The sequence below is a fragment of the Centruroides sculpturatus genome, unplaced genomic scaffold, assembly GCF_000671375.1.
Source record: "Centruroides sculpturatus isolate CEXI.00-Female unplaced genomic scaffold, Cexi_2.0 scaffold76, whole genome shotgun sequence".
Lineage (NCBI taxonomy): Eukaryota > Metazoa > Arthropoda > Arachnida > Scorpiones > Buthidae > Centruroides > Centruroides sculpturatus.
Genome location: NW_019384451.1, coordinates 1,165,545 through 1,171,544, shown reverse-complemented (window position 1 = coordinate 1,171,544; position 6,000 = coordinate 1,165,545). Strand labels below are relative to the sequence as shown.

The window sequence follows — 6,000 nt, the reverse complement described above, 5'->3', positions numbered from 1 at the left end:
TGTATCTTTCTCTTTCGGTGTTCTTACAGACGTTATTAGAATTTTTAATGTAAGTATTAGTGTGTAATTTTGAATGCTAATGTAATGTACACGGGTAATACAAATCCTTTAGTTTACAAAAAATCGTACTTCAACAATAGCGCAGATTTAAACTGGGGCCATCTACGTAGCATAAATAGCAAATATTTACGGAACGATGCCGTACCCGTAGTTCAGATTTTTACCACGAGATGTCGCTGCTTCATGAGGCCATGAAGCTCGACAAGCGTAGCTGTATTTACTGTATGTCGTGACGCTACTAAACCACGTGTCGAAACGCAATCGGTGTAAATACACTACAGTCAGAATTAATTTATTACAAAGAATATTTGCAACTGTTCGTTATTGAACGGCAAATCTGTCTTTTGTCTGATATTCAATGTTTATATTGCAGCTTTAAAAGATGACTATTGTTCATTATTTTTATCAAAATATTTCAAATTATACAGAATATTATAGAAGTTATTGTAAATAATGTGTAAATTTTTTTTCTTAAACTCTTTTAATCTCAAAATTTTTCTGCTGAATTTTCAATCTCTTACTCAAAATTTCTGTTTACTTTTGATATATATTTAGAAAAATTACTTTACATAAGAGTTTATCACACCAAGTAACCAATCTAACATATTTTAAAATTATGTACAGTACAGTAAAAATAAAAAATTTTAAAAATGTCTTAGATTGGTCACTCGATGTGATATACTCCTACGTAACTATATAACTACCTTTAACGTTATATAACTGCCTTTGTAGTTATATAAATCAAATACTACAATATAACGAACACTAAAGCGAAAAGCATAAAATGTGTTTGGTTATATCAGCCTTCCATTGTTACGTTTATCGCGGTACTTGAAAGATACGCAATAATACAAGTTCATCCATCAAGTAGTAAGCAATTAAATCAGCCATATAATATCTTAAAATATTTAAGATATCATTTTTTCCTTAATATTAACTCTAAGGAACTGTACCATTCGCAGCCGAATATTAAAACAGTAGAGCGTTGTTTATCCGAAGGTCGGTTATCCGAAGGAATTCCAGTCGACAAATTTAAATTTTCGCCAGTGCTGTGGCGCTGTAATCTTTGGCTATGTCTTCGGCTACTCAAATATTTTACGTTTTTGATACTAAATTAACTTCTGAAGTATAATTTTTTATTGTTTTTATATTTTTCAATATATTTATTTTGTTTGTACAAAATAAAAAAAATAATTTTTAACGATAAAATAGTCTTCGTTAGGCTTAACATTGACGAAAATTCAACGCGAAGCGACACGCAATGGAGAAAAATTTCAACACAGGATAAATTAATATATTTTTTCGTACATAATTGGTTATCCAAAAAATAAGTTATCTGAACAACCCCAGTCCCCAATTGATTCGGATAAACAACGCTCTACTGTATCAATTTATAAGGAAATTTTTTGTAAATTCAAACAATCACTATAGAAATTTAAGGAGTCAACCTGTTTATTTCTGATGAAATGTTTTTGGAGACATTTCATCTTGTCATATTGACACTGAACAAATTCAAACACAGAAAAAGCTAAAAACCTTTCATCTGAAATAAATGGGTTGATTTATAGGAATTTTTTGAATTCAGTAACTCTTTGATAATGGATTACTGAATTCAAGGACATTCAGTCTAATTTGAACTAGTCTTACTTGTTAGAGTTCTCCACAGTGAAAAAAAGCCAAGCAATTCACTCGATGTCATTGGATATTATCAGTGGTGATATTCGAAATATTTAACGAAGGGTTCGTTAACAGAAAATTTTTTCTTAACAATTTTTTTTTGCTCAAATGGTGCATTAGCAACATTAGCACAAAAACTGACCTTAAGATACCCATATAAATAAAAAAGATGTGTTTGCAAAATTAAGTCAGTTAAAATTTAACATTTTTTATGCCAGAACTATATATATAGTTCTGGCATAAAAAATGTTAAATTTTAACAGACTTAANTTCGATGTTTGTTTTATATTATATTTATATTATATAATAAAATCATGGTACAGAACCGCAGTATGGAATAAAAAAGTACAGAACTGCGGCTCCCATGCATTTTTGCAAAACCTACATTTCGGCTCCCACTGAACTCTTGCTTGCTCACCTCTGCTTTATAAGTGTTTTTCAACCTGTGGGTTGCGACCCCCAGAGGGGTCACAAAGCCTTACACGGGGGTCGCGGGTAAAAAAAAAAAGACAAGTGTTTGTAGGTCCCACACTACAATAAAAAAAACCTACAATTTCATTGAGAAGGCTGGGCCTGTTTATTTTACAGTACAATTGGTTTTTCAATCGATATTTAGGTCTCAACAGAAAGAAAATTAAATACGTAGTTTTAAAATCACTGATATAGTTTTAATATGGCCCTGGGGTCGCCAAAATTTTTTAACTCGTAAAGGGGTCGCGTATTCAAGAAGGTTGAAAAACACTGCTTTATAACAATTAAAATAAAATTTAATATCTTGATAAATAATTTATATTTTTAAGATGATTAGATACTGATTTCAGTAATTATTTGATTAAAATAAAATTTTATATAGAGAAACAGCTTTAGATAAATTGATAATTTTAGTGAAATCTGTTTATCAGAATTGATTAATCTTTGTTCAAAAGCCAAAAGAGCAAAGATCAGATATTCTTTTGATTAAATTAATAATGATTAGACTATATAATGTAATTTATTTGTTACAGAAATGCAAAGAATAATTAGAAACTAATTTTAAATTTGTTATATGTAAAAATAACAATAAATCTTTTTAATTTAATGATGTTAAAGATTTATATATGTCTACGTTATTTAATGATATACAGTATTTAATTTAAAACATAATATAGTATATATTTATATATCAGCCATTTTTTTTAACTCTCTGGAAGGCATAAAGATGCTCTCTCTTTTATGCCCATTGTTGATTTGAGGANCCTCACCCCATTTGACAAGGAAGTTTTTGTCAACTTTCACTCCTTCTGATGATGTCTTGCTTTGTTTCAATTGAAATCACCTTTCTGTTTTTTTTAGAAGCCATGATTTGCACAACACTTGAATAAATCTAAATACCCTGCACTGAGGTGATGTATTGTACGTAATAAACAAGGGAGCAAGCCGAAACCCAACGGAAGCTCTGTACTTCAGATATACTAATAATATATTTTAATTATACTAATATATTATAAAAATAGCAGATTGTCATTGGCAATGGCAAAAGAGTGGAAACATCATTCGCACTTGTTCGCAGAAAGATCGTTGTTCACCTCACATAACTGCCGAACGGAAAGTCTGTTGTTCGCAACCAGTCTGTTGCTCGAGTCACGTAACGGCCAAACAGAAAGCCCGTAGTTCGCAGCGTCCGTTATTCGAGGAGTANATAGCGATATACTAATATACTAATTACATGGGATATAATAATATACTACACTAATAATGGATTTTTTCATACTTTTCGGTTATCCGACTTTTCAATTATCCAACCAACCCCAGTCCCCAATTGAGTCGGATAATCGAGGCTCTACTGTACATATATTTTAATATATTTTTTAAAAGAAACAAAACCACTGAGAAATGTTACATGTGTTTAACAAGGTTCAGAAAACTTTGAAAATGTTAACAATGGGTTTGGCTGAACCTGTGCAAACCTGCTGAATATCACCACTGGATATTATCAATGTTAAAAGTTTTTTTCTGAGTTTATTTTAAAAATGATTACTATTAATTGATAGAAATAAACCAAATGATTAAAGTATCTATGGAATGACAAAATTACTATATTTTTTACTGTTGAAATTTGTGATTTCTTTATTTTTTCTGGACTCAGGACCGGTTAGCACTCCTTAGGCACCAGGTGAGGTTTGACGACAGCACTATTAATTTTATGTCATCTCTGCACTAGCAATTGTTCTATTGACCAGGTCCTATGCTGAAAGTTTTACTGAGTGACTTATATTCTATTAATTAATTAATTTAATATGCATACTGGATACACTCCTTGATGCGGGAATCAATACCATCTCCTCCACAAAAAAANAAAAAAAAAAAAAAAAAAAAAAAAAAAAAAAAAAAAAAAAAAAAAAAAAAAAAAAAAAAAAACGCTTAGATACAATGAACATAAGATCACAGACAAAATTATACAATAATAAATTATATAAATAATAATTTAAAATCCCCACTTACATGCCAAACTAAAAAGACAATTACTCAGGTCTTCCATAGAATCAAACTTATTCGACACACATATTTCCTCCACAGCCAACCTTAATTCATCCTTTCTAGATTTGTCCCAAAACAATCTATTAATCCTCTGCCTCTTCTCTAAAGAAACCAATGTATCATTGCCACAGGCCAATTGTAAAATCAAAGGGTTATGGTCGGAATCCAAAAACTGATCCATCATAAGAGAGAGAACATCTTTCCAAATTAACAGAGAAACTATGACCAAATCAATAACAGAACTACCACGATTAGAGATAAAAGAATATTCACTTGCTTCATCACCTAAACATCTCCCATTAACAATAATCATATTTAAATCTTCACATAAATGAAGCAAGTTCCTACCACAAGAATCAATCACCAGGTCTTTCGAATTCCTATACATAGGACAAACAATGCCAAAATAATTGCAAAATGCATCAGAAATTATGTTCTCCAATCCAATCCTAACATTAAAATCACCAGCAATCAATACATTCCTATTATTATCTAATATCAAGCCAGTTAAAGTATCAAAAATAGATTGCTAGTCATTTTCCCTAAAATAAACAAAACATACTAAAATATTACCAAGTTTGGCACCAAATTAACAAGTATTAAAAAGTCATCTTGATAAACAACCACACAGGAAAAAAGGATCTTATTGCTTATAACAAGCCTGCACAATAATGACCTTTTACATGTAACTTAAAGGCCTTTCCAAAATGGAGATTATAACCTTGCAAACAATCAGCTAAGTCTGAATTTCTATTAGTAGAACCATACCAAGTCTTGGAAAGAAAAATAATATCATACTACAATAAATACTTCCAAAAAAACTCAGGTTTATTAAATAGACTAGCACAATTCCAAATTAAAAAAGAAGTACTCCTATCCGACAATTGCTAGGATGAAACAGGCTTAACTTGGTCATAGTCAACATCGTAAAAGTACTTCGTGCCATCAATAATAATTTTATCATAAACTATTTTTACCATTCGCACTCCAGAAAGCTTTGATTGTCTACCAAAATCACAAAGCTTAAATCTAATATTTCTCAATCTAGGAGAAAAGTCATCATTTACATAGACACCATCCGGTTTTAATTCCAAAATTTGTTTCTTAAAATTCATTTTATCATAATAATCAACAAAAATACAAATAATTAATCTAGGGGAATTACCCTTTTTCTTTTCCACTCTTATTGCCCTACCAATCTTAATGTTGGGCATCTGTAAGACTTGCATAGCAAATTCAACTATTTTCTCTTTCGTTTCCAGATATGATGCATCTCGGAACTCTTCTAAACCGGAAATGACATTATTTATTTAACATTGGTTATCCAAAAACTCAAGTTCACGAGTAATATCATTAAACTTTTTTGTAACATTACTTTGGTCGCCTAAACTACAATTTTTATCAGCCAATTTTTCTAATATTTCTAATCTATTATCTAAGTCAGCCAAACCTTCATCCAAATTTTTAACCATTTGGATACATAATTTAATCTAGAAATAAGTTTGTTGACCTTAGAATTCATGGCAAAATGTAAACGCAACAGAACACGTATACCCTCTTTGAGATTAAAATTTTCTCCTTCCAGAAGATATGCAAATTTTCCTGTTTGCGACTCTTCAAAGATTTCTTTTTACTATTAGTCTCTCCTTCCCTGAAGCTCGGTGAAAACAACTTTTTCTTCAGATTAACTGCCATAATAGTTAAGACTTACCTATAAAAAATAAATAAGTTAGTAATGAAGACAAA

The 6,000-nt window shown here is 30.4% G+C and overlaps 1 protein-coding gene across 3 annotated transcripts in view; it reads left to right on the top strand.

Annotated features, from left to right (window-relative positions):
• Positions 1-6,000, top strand: part of LOC111620567 (D-aspartate oxidase-like) — a 67,221-nt gene that overhangs the window by 28,520 nt on the left and 32,701 nt on the right. The window lies entirely within an intron of this gene.